General features: G+C 42.7%; 1 protein-coding gene across 3 annotated transcripts in view; it reads right to left on the reverse strand.

Annotated features, from left to right (window-relative positions):
• The window catches only part of tiam1b (TIAM Rac1 associated GEF 1b), a 46,619-nt gene extending 35,564 nt beyond the window's left edge, over positions 1-11,055 (reverse strand). Inside the window, exon 1 of one of the 3 annotated variants that reach the window (XM_030397699.1) lies at positions 10,876-11,055. The gene's annotated coding sequence lies outside the window, so the exon portion shown is untranslated. Of the gene's footprint in view, positions 1-46; positions 286-10,577; positions 10,734-10,875 lie in introns of those variants that run through there. The other 2 variants (XM_030397715.1, XM_030397707.1) reach the window with 2 other exon arrangements.
• Between the last annotated feature and the right edge of the window lie 93 nt (positions 11,056-11,148).

An 11,148-nucleotide genomic window follows, 5' to 3' on the forward strand; every position in this document is an offset into this window, starting at 1 on the left:
AAAGAAGAGGCAAACAAAATACACAGCAGCAAATGCAATGACTTACCTTACTGTGTACAACCAGGAAGTGTCACTTTGTCTCCCCGCTGCAGCCAAGAGAAATCCCACAGATCATCACTGAGGGGGGAATTTAAAGCTTAACATGAGGGGATTATTGATACTCCTGCTGCAAGTCCACAGCAGACTGACTCCTAAATGCAAGGATGAGTTGAAGAACTGAGGGAGGGAGGGGGAGTGACTGTGTGTAAACCCCCCCTCCTCCTTCTGCTGCTGACTCTTTCACACTCTTCACTCCCTCCCTCTCCTCTTGCTCCCTCCCTCCTTCTACAATTCCACCCCCCTAAACTACAAACCTACTGCAAGCAGGAATGTGTGTTCCCTCCCTCGTCTCCTCTCTAATTGCCCCTCCACTCCCCTATGAGAAGCATGTTTAAAATAAATGTTGCAGCCTCTTAATTGTGCAAAAACTGATAGGATCAACAACTGTCAGATACAGACCTACATTTCTCTGTCTGGATCAGTAGCGGCTTCTAACTCCCTTTTGGCCAAGACAGAAGAAAAATCTTGCTTTAATCTCTTTTCTCTGAGGTTAACAAGAAAAAAATGTGATAACAGGACGCCGCAAAATGAAACAAATGTCCTCTTCGCCTCCGAGGCTGAAAGGTCGCAGTCTTAATGTGTTGTGGTGCATAATTTGGAACATTCAGCGACAGCCCAAAATGGGATCTGTGAATGAGAGAGAGGCTGGACTTGCTGTTGTCATAGCGCCAGTGATGTCGTGTGGCTATCGTCATCGTCGACAGTGGAGCCGGAATCATTTTGAGATGATGGAAGCAGCAGAGGGAGCAGGGGAGAGGGAAAGGGGAGGACGGAGGAGAGAGGGCACAGCCGACGTCTACTCAGCTGCAGCCTGCATCATGTGCTCCAGCAGCAGCTTTGCATGCACACTGAAAGTGAAACATGCCCTGAGCTAGTCGAGGGAGCAGACACCCCGACAACCATGCAAAGGAGAGGCAGGCAGAGAGAGCGCTGAGCTCAGTCTGTCTGAGAGGAGTCCAGAAATTGGGGGGGGTGAATTGCCATGTCTAGACTTTGCAATGACTATGACCAAAATAAAAAGGCACTCAGCAGTGGTGTGGTCAGACAGGCTTCCTCTCAGTGCATCTTGATGTCCTGCCAAGGTTGTGACCCTGATATTAAACTAAACCACCGGGGTTTCATAGCGAAGACAGGAATGTCTGGTCTGCAGAGGCAACCAGACATAATAACCTGTGTTCTTATCAACCCTCTGAGCCCGATTTTCCTTGATATTCTGTCAGGATAGGAGATTTTTCTTTTTCCACACACACAAAGCTCACCGTGAGCCAATTTCTTCTTTTCAATTAGTGGAACAGTTTGTCGGGACCTGATCCAATGAAAACAAAAGACTTGGAAGCACATGATAAAACATGATGTTCGAGATTATTATTTAGACTGACAATCCAATTAAAAGTTTAGAAAAAACATATGCTCTTCCCAGAGGGTGTGTTTTGATAATAATAACAAAATATCAACCTAAAAGGGACTTCTCTCTTATCCACATGATTTTTTTTCAAGTTAAATAAATACAAGTTTATGAGCATGAGATGAGACCATCTTATCTGCTTGTCTCCTCTGCCATAAAATCCTGGATCTGGCAGCAGAGCAATAAATGTGCCTATCAGTGAAATGTGGGCTAATGCTGAATCCACGTCTGCTCTCACCACAGGCATTTAGGAAATGTAGATTGCTTGCATGGAGTTTAGCTAAACAAAATACTCTGCTTTCTCATTACTGGGACAGGGCTATTAAACCCAGCGCTATCCGCACTCAATTTAGGAGCTGATTGAATTGGACATCCAATACATTGACAGGCTTTCAATACTGCTGGTGCAATTTGGCAGGTGAGGCTATGGTTACAGATCCACAGCAACACTTCAGACTGCTGATGCTGTCCAGGTGTCACAACCAACTGCAATCACTGCCAATCACCTTCAGCCGTAGTGAACGGAAGAAAAAAAAAAAAAACAGCTGAAGGCAGTAGAATGACAAATCCATTCAGCAGGATATGCAATAAGTTAAATGTGATTCATCACAAATGCTACAACGATCTGGTTTTATCTAAAATGCTGTTGCTAAAAGAAATGCTGGATTGCAGAAGAGAGTTTGCATAAGATCAGTTTTCTTTTGCAAGATCATAGAAAAAAATGATGTTTTAGATATTTCTGTAAATAACTTACTGGGATATATAGTTGCATAACTTCAGGCTTTTTTTTTTGAAAGTCAAGATTTTTTTATGTTGGCTTAAATTAGTCAGAACTCTGAACCACAGTTTTTTCCGATATGTCTTGGTTCACTCCTTCCCACTTTATTTTTGCATGTGTCCGAGCTCATACCAGTAAAACAGCTGATGCTCCCATCATGCCTCACAGCAGGACGGTATTAGATGAGTAATCAGCTGTGCTTTGTCTTTAACAGGAAATGGTTAAAAAAAAAAAAGGAGATCAACACTAACACACAACACACTAACACTTAATCCTGAATATCACTGCAAAGAGGCTGAATATGTGATGACAAACATTTGTTTATCTATTTCAATTAATTTCTGGTTATTTGCTCTTAATGTGCAAATAAAGTTACTGCATATATCTGTTGGATAAGTTCATACTTCTTGGTTCTGCAGCGAGGCCGTTAACATCACAAGATGTGGGAAAAAAAAGTCTACAGGGCTTAACATTTTCTCAAGGCGCTGGAGCCCAATATGTTACGCCCAACATGCTAAATCACAGCACTGCTCCCCAGCATAGCTTTAAATAAAGGTCAGTTAATAATTGACTATGCACTGCTTTATTACAGCAATTGTGAATGGACGACATGACGACACAACATTCATCATGATGTAGCTGTTACACTGTCACTTCTGAAATTTATTACTTTGAAGAACATACATAGAGACATAAAATGCTAGTTTCAATACAGGAGGTAGGCAGGTAGGCCTATGTTGCTCTGCAGAGCAGTAAAATTATAATACAGTGTAGTTGCATGACTAGGACGAATATGTAAATGTAACGCCTGGTGTTCCACAAACTGCACCACAATATGAAAATGTTATGAAACAGATAGCCACCAGTGGTTGCGTCGCACTCTGTCAGCAACAGTAACAACTCTGAACTACCAAAGCCAAAACGCTTCCTTGTCTCACACCAATTCAATTCTCAATTAACATACAAGGGATGAGTATTACCCACAACTATGCATCAAGATGTAGATTCGACAGCATGCGTCTGTTGACTCTAACTTTACTCTCAGAAGCGTATACAAAGCTACTGGTCTATAAATACACAGCATGCATACATCACGCTGAAGCTAATTTTACTATTAAACAAGTAGTCAACTGTGTGCAGCATTCGGTTCGGTAGAAGGCTGTTGCAGAACATCCATCCGCACAAGGGTTCAAGTGTTTATTTTCTTAGTGGTCCCCTCAATCAAAACAACGCACGTGCACCCGGTGTCCCTCTGAGAAAACAGATGATCCATTGTACCAAAAAAGAACACCATGTACGAGTGAAATCTATCAGAAAAAAATGCAACTGTTATGCAAGACATGAAAGCAGCAACCCTAGCCCGGGTAGAGATCATTAGCGGAGGATCCAGTGGTCTCCAGCAGTGAGTTGCCTCTCCAGAGTCGACATCAAAGACACCGGTATAGAGAGGGAAATAATTTAGAATGCGGAGGAAAAGCTGGGATTGATTGGTTGGGACTGAACCTATACAGCATAGGTAGCTCTCCAATACCAGTTATTAAAAGATGCTTGGTGCATATTGAAAGGCAATAGTCTGCACTTAACAAGCGGCTGCGTAGGGTCAACTCTATACTGAGCCAAAAAGCACACTGACCGTAATTCTACCCCCAGGTAAGCACGGATTTCCAGGCCAAAAGACTTCAAAGAATAATACCAGACTCAGTGTGGGAGGATGAGAGGATTATCACATTAATTTGTTTCAACAGCGTTTCAATTAAGGCTGCAATAAACACTCTTGTCAATTAATCGGTTGTTTCGTATTTCCTATTCTTAGTTCAGACGTCAGAAAATTGTGCAAAATATCCTTCACAATTTTTGGGAACATTTACGCCTGTAAACGCTTCCTTTGTCTGAGCAACATGCCAAAAACCAGAAGATATTCTAATTAGGGTATAATACACTGAAAAAAGCAGCAGTTCCTCACATTTTAGAGGCTGAATCCTGCAAATGTTTGGGCATTTTCCCGCATTTTTTTCTGCTTTTTATTTTCTGTCAGTCAGCTATTTTACTTTCAGTTCTGATTTGTATATTTCAACATGTAATAAGGACCTGTCTTGTACTTAGATTGTAATTTAATGTAAAATTAGTTATTTATTTTATGTAACCTCAACGACTTACAAACTTCTCACTTTTTAACTCAATGTAGCCAAACTTTAGCCTTGAAGTCTAGACTTGTTTTGACCTGCATATCATCACATAAATACTCACTGAGATGTTAAAATGCACACCCGGGATAACCAATCATCATCATATGCCACTTCAAAAACACATCCCACGCCAGAGTCAACCTCCAGCAAACAAAAAAGGGCCCTGAGAAGTTCTTGTTTATGAATGACATAGTGGTAAAGTTAGCCCAAATCCAGCCTCCCTAAAGTGACTCACAGACTGAGCAGTTTAGTGCACTTAGTATCTATTATTCATCCAAAACCACACGGCTCTATTGGCCACGTGAAGCTGATGATCATCACCATGTGTATTTCTGACAGCCGGTCATACGCTCCTGCTCACAGCTCAGAAATAGGAGGAGGAACGGAGCTTTGATGAGGCCTTTTAATGTTCAACTGTCATGTCTTTCCAAACCCCGTGACCATTGTGGAGAGAAGTACCAGAGTGCTACTGAAGACCATCCGCTGGTTTGAATATACACACACTGGCCTCTCACTTTGGAATAGTAGCCTACTGTAAGTGGAACAGAATCTATTCAGAAATCACTTTTCAGAGTCGACCACAACCTCAAAGGAGGCTTTGAAGATCAAGTCAATACTCAACGGCGCAGGCAAGTCGACTTAATTTGTGGGGAGCACTTGTTTGCTTATTTCTAAAAAAGGTGCACGCAGCACAGGGCTTATTCATTTTGACTTTGATGAGAATATTCATTTAGGTTTGTATTAATTCATGAGCAACACCACGTCTTCATTATGCTTGGATGTCAACCTGAGAACCATACAAAAAAAGTGTCTGCAGTGGTTTTCTGCTACAAGCTTCAAATTAAAATGTGAAAAAAAAAACTCTGACTTTGAGTTTTGCTTTTTTTAAGGTTAGTGGAACACAACTCAACCCTTGCTCACATTATTTGGAGCGCGTCGTAGCACTAAGAGGGGCTGTCCTCTGGAAAGCATCAGGGATCAGATCTTGGCAAGCCATCGAGGTGCTTTTCCAGATTATGCTGACTGTCAGCACATCATGAATTCATCATACATGACCTCACTCTGTCAGATGCTGGAATATGTGGCAACTACGATCTTCTACAACTGATAATACATTTTTTAAAAATGTGCAAGGTAGGGCTGCAACTACAGATTATTTTAAATACTGATTTATCTGGTGAGTATTTGCATGATTAATCCATTAGTCTATAAAGTGTAAAAAAAAAAAACATGCTCATCACAATTTCCCAGAGCCCAAAGTGACATCTTCATTTTGCTTCTTCTGTCCAAACAACAGTTAAAAATCCCCAAACTCTTTATTTACAATTATAAATAAGAAAGACAAGCTTGAAAACAAATTTTTGACTTTTTTGCTTGAAAAGTACTTCCGCGATCAAGCAATTTTTATGATAGTTGTTGACCAATTTTCGATAAATCAATGTCAACGATTAATCAACTGATCATTGCGGCTCTTATGCATGTGAAACACTGACTTAGGGTTCAGATATTCAGTGATTCACCTGCTTAGTTCACAGGGTCCAGAACAAAAGGGTTCTACACTCAGACGTGTACAATGTGGCTGACTACGAAGGACAATGGGATTGCTCTTTTCAACTGTCCAAAGATGGTGGAAGACAGACCGATACAGCAGGACATCAATAGTACCGTCTAATGGAGACAGATGTCCTGTCAGGAGGAACAAGGGACAGCCCAGCTCTTGTCTGAAACTCAATACAACATGGATGTAAACAGAGGTGGAAGGAAAGTATGGTTGACCTTCATTCATCAACTTGGGCTGGAAAGGGAACAAAGCTGCCTGATGTAGAAAAAACAATCCAATTACCGCTTGATGTGATTATCTGATATACATGTTGCAAAAAGAAAAAAAAAAAGAGGATGGATTATATATGGCTGCTACATGAAGTCTATCTTGCTCTCATATAAGGAGCCTGTTGTTCTGTGCAGAAAGAGCGCAGATAATTCTCACAAGACAAATTTGGCAATCGGCCTTTGCAGACTGCATTCAACATGAGAGTCTGGACAGAGGATCAGTCACAGCTGCAACATCAACACTGTTACACAATGTAGCTGCTCCATTACATGATTTGTGTGGGAGAAGGCCACTTCGGAATTAAAAGTGTTTAACAGAGTGCATTTTTAAGCTGTCATTTTTCAACTGTAATACAGAGGGAAAGTGAATCGTCTGTCCTGCAAATTACAAATGAAAAACCTTTTAGGGCTGCAAATATTGCTGTCTGTTTAAATTAAGGAGGATACACCTCATCATTTGCATGTAAAATTAAAAAAAATGTGTGAATATGCATGTCATCATTTCTGACAGGCCAAGATGACAGTTTCAAATTGCCTGCTTTATCTGACCAACAGTCCAAATCCCCAAATCACTTCACTGTCAATGATATAAAACAGAAGAGGAGCAAATCCGCACATTTGCGAAGCTGGTAACATAAAATCTATGACACTTAATCCGTAACATAAATTAGTCTGTTGCAGGGGCGGTTCTAGGGGGGGGGGCCAACAGGGGCCAGTGCCCCCGTAACTCTGAGTCTGGACCCCCCTGTGGCCCCCCTGACAGGGAGTCTGCATCAATAATACAATGACAGATTTCTTGCAATGATTTTGTTCTGAAGGGAAAGGCAGAAATAAAGTGTCTCAGCAGTTTACTACCCAATCAAAATTGTTGAAATTGTAAACACTGCTTTGTCTGAATGAGGGATTTATCCTTTTTTCCGGGTTGTGTGTGCCCCCTAACAAAAAAGCCGGCCCCAACCTGGCCCCCCTATGAAAACTGGTCTAGAACCGCCACTGGTCTGTTGTCAGAACTGTTGTTGATTTCTGTCGATCACCTAAACTAATAAACTAAAATCCTGTGGGGTTCACGTTTCTCTGATTTAATGAAAAAAACTGCTGCACTGAATCTCCTTTCACTGAACAGGGCTTATAATCAAAAATTCAGAAATCCTCACAGACACCACTGGAGTTCAGAGCTTATTCAAATATTTAAACAACTTTGTCAGTGGTGTTAAGTAAAGTGTAGTCAGTACAGATGTGGTCATTTCATTATTAAAAAGCTGGTGGGCTGAATAATGGCTTTTAAGATGGTATTTTCCTACCACATATGGAGATGTGTGTGCATGCTGCTGAGGGTTTCGCTCAGCTCAGTACTCCTACAATCAGCCACTTAGCAGAATGACAGAAGTTTCCTGGTGGGAAAGATTTCCAGCTTTGTGGTTGCGGCCTAACTTAATATTTCCACAGCACAACTCCTCTTCTTATTTGCTGGTTCTTTTTAATCAGCAGCCGGGATGCAAGTCATTGTGTACAAACTGACGCTCAGAATAAAAACCTTGGATTTAAAAAAGTTCAAAACCACAGTAAGTGACACGGTACTTGATGATATTAGAATGAATGGTCTGTGTTAGTGTTATCACACTCGGCTCAGTATGTTCTTCACTTGGCACTAACCAAAACACTAGACTGTCTTCAGTATTTACTTTGCAAAGGAATGGAGGAGTTATGTGCAAGTGGGACGGAAATGAATAATTCACGAAGAACACTTGTGAGGGTTAAATTATGCGCATTTCAAGAAATCAACTGTGTTTGGTAGTTCGCTGCTGTACACGCATGAAGAACAAAGTCATGAATTGTACAAAAAGCCAACAAATCACCATATGAATGTGAGGACATTCTTTCATGTGTGGCCAGTCGTAACACTGCCTCATGTTGGTCTAACATTTGAGATGGGGAGTTAAAGTGTGTGGACACAAGCCAGAGGGGAGCAGAACTAGTTACAACTCAACCCCACAAACACAGACAGGCAGTCAGAGAGGGTGAGGAGTCTCTGTAGAGGCATGTCACACAGGTGGGCTCAGGTTACCACCCCGAGGACACGTCATTGACAGCAAAGCCATTCTGCCGGATGCTGCCGCAAGCATGGATGTTTTCTTCCCATGGTTCTCCTCCAGACGAAGTATTCAAGCTGCTGTTCGGGTCATGCATAGGTTCTAGGTTGTCTAACCATCCACATGTTGATTACTCTCTCTGCCCAGTTAACCCCTGCCTTGCATGGCATCATCCACTGACTAAACTAGTGTCCAATGTAACAACTGAAACCTATTTCAATCCACTCAAGATGTACAGCATCGTTTGAGTGTCAAACACTGACTCTTACTGGGCGTTCAAACTAGTGATAGACCGATACATCGGCCGGCCGATATTATTGGCAGATTTTTGCGTTTTTTACGTGTATCGGCATCGGCCGATGCGGGCTGCTGCACTCATCGATCCGGCATTATTTACAGACAGGCGTCCACAGGCAGCTCCGTGTTGCTGGAGACGCTGCAAGAAATGGTCGAGCAGAAAACCAATCCAGTGTGGGAGCATTTCACAGAGCACTGTTCTACCTCACCTGTTTTTAATATTTGTTCAATATTTTTTACTTGTTCCTGTTCTACCTCACCTTTTTTCAATAAATGTTCCTTTTTTAAAAATTAAGGCTCGTTACATTTGTTATCATCATTGAATAATTTCTATGACGTAAATTGAGGGAGCAAAAGCAGTATCGGCTCCAAATATCAGCTCAAGAAAATCGGCAGTCCGTATCGGTCATCGGCTAAGGCTGATGAAAAAAAATCGGTATCGGCATCGGCCCAAACAAATTCATATTGGTCGATCCCTAGTTCAAACCAAAAAAAAGGTGCATTAAAAGATGCAAAGAGTTTTGAGGATGGAGGTTAAAGTTTAGGTCATCCACGAGTCTGAAGACTCATCTGATGCCAAAACACAGCACAACACATTTAGGGACAAGATTTTCTCAGGAAAGTCATTGTCATCATCATCATCATCATCATCATCTTTTAGCTTAAAAGATAGAACTATGTCAATCAGGGAGAATGGTTTGACTCGGTAGAGGTCAGGGGGTTTGAGTAGGAAGACGTAGAAGGAGACAGCAGCAGTGCATTTATAAACCTGCCAGATGATGTGACTGGAGCACAAGGACAGACAGAGAGGTGGAATATGTTGCAGGAGTGAGAGATTTTAAGGGCATTCATGACACTTGTGTGAACAATCTTATCTGTAAGAATCCATCATGACTAACATGAATTCAAACCGATGATCTGTGTGAGGAAGCAAACTACAACCTTCTCACAGCCACCTTTCAAGCCCACTGGGATATTATGCCTCGAAGTGTTGCAACAGCTACAGTTTTTTAACGATTCACCGCTCTGTTACATGTCAGCGCAGGTGCAACGTTATTGTAACCTCTGTCACTAAACACTGCCAGGAGTTATTAATCATCTATGCTGTCACAATCAAGATATTATCTTCACTTTGGTGAATGCATCATTGATGTAGGGGATTACCTGACTTGTTTATGTACAAGTCAGGTAATACTGGACTGAGAGAAAATGCACCTTGGTGAGATTTATATCTTCTGACAGCAAACACATATAACAAAACATCTTAAATAGGCCTTAAGTCAGCCTTACACTTTAGTGAATGGATGAAGAGACACTAAATGATTAAATACATCACAATGTTATGTTATACAAAAACATTTAAAGTGAAATCTGACGCAGCACTGCCTATTCCCATCAGTGTATAGTCACCAGTGCACCTAGCAGTACAGGATGATCATCACAGCCACAGTAACAGGACAGGAAGACACCACTTTCTGCAACAGCCTATGGCAGTGACGCTGCAACAAAACTTGACACCATAAGGTCACCGGTGTGGCTGCACGAATGAGATATCGCCTTCCAGACGAGTCACCTGCACATGATCTGTTTCCTAAAGCAGGGTGTAAATACAGCAACAACAGCGCTGTACAACAACCAGTGCGATCAGACTGCTTCATGCAACAATTTACCGCACTGAGGCCGTACGCAGCTTCGCCTTCCCCAACAGTATAAATGACCACAGAGATTGAAACAGCTCCGCGGTCTCACAGCGGACAGGTCACCGCGCCTGTTCTCCTACGTGTCTTATTAAACCAACATCCTGATGGAAAGCGACATTTGCAGCGCGGCTGTGCAGGATGAGCGTTTGCATACTGGGATGGGAATTGAAATTTGCGCACATGCACACTAACCCCGCTGTATGTCCGCCGCCAGTCGCTCTACATGGGAGGTTTTACCACCAAATCACTGATGCCTGACTGACTGAATCACCACCAGATGCGCAGAGACACAGCCTGTCGGCCCTGTCTACTGGACCGCACCGACCGCCTCAGTGCGGCACCGTCCGTCATCTCTGATAAACTTGTATGATTGAGTGACGCGGTCATGCGTGCAGACGGCGCTAGGACCAAGCGGAAGCATGATTGAACATCGAAAATGTGTTCTCCTTATCGTGATCAGCACCGCGCGCCTCCCGGTCTCATCACGTACCTGTCACCGCCACCGTCCGGATGTGGCTGCTCCCGTCCTGACACTGAAATCTTCATGTTTCACACACGCCGGTGATGCCCATCCACGTCCCCGACTCCTGCCTCCTCTCCAAGGTCTGCCCGCTTGTCCACGGACCATGCGTGTTGTTTCCACACCGTCGAGAGGGGCGGAGCCCACCTTCCTTGGAGACGGCGTGCAAGTGGATCATGAGAATGCCACTTATTTACCGTCAGAGCCAATCAGCTGCGGCTCACCTCGAATCGGCATTCAGTG

Source organism: Sparus aurata, chromosome 2, assembly GCF_900880675.1.
Source record: "Sparus aurata chromosome 2, fSpaAur1.1, whole genome shotgun sequence".
NCBI lineage: Eukaryota > Metazoa > Chordata > Actinopteri > Spariformes > Sparidae > Sparus > Sparus aurata.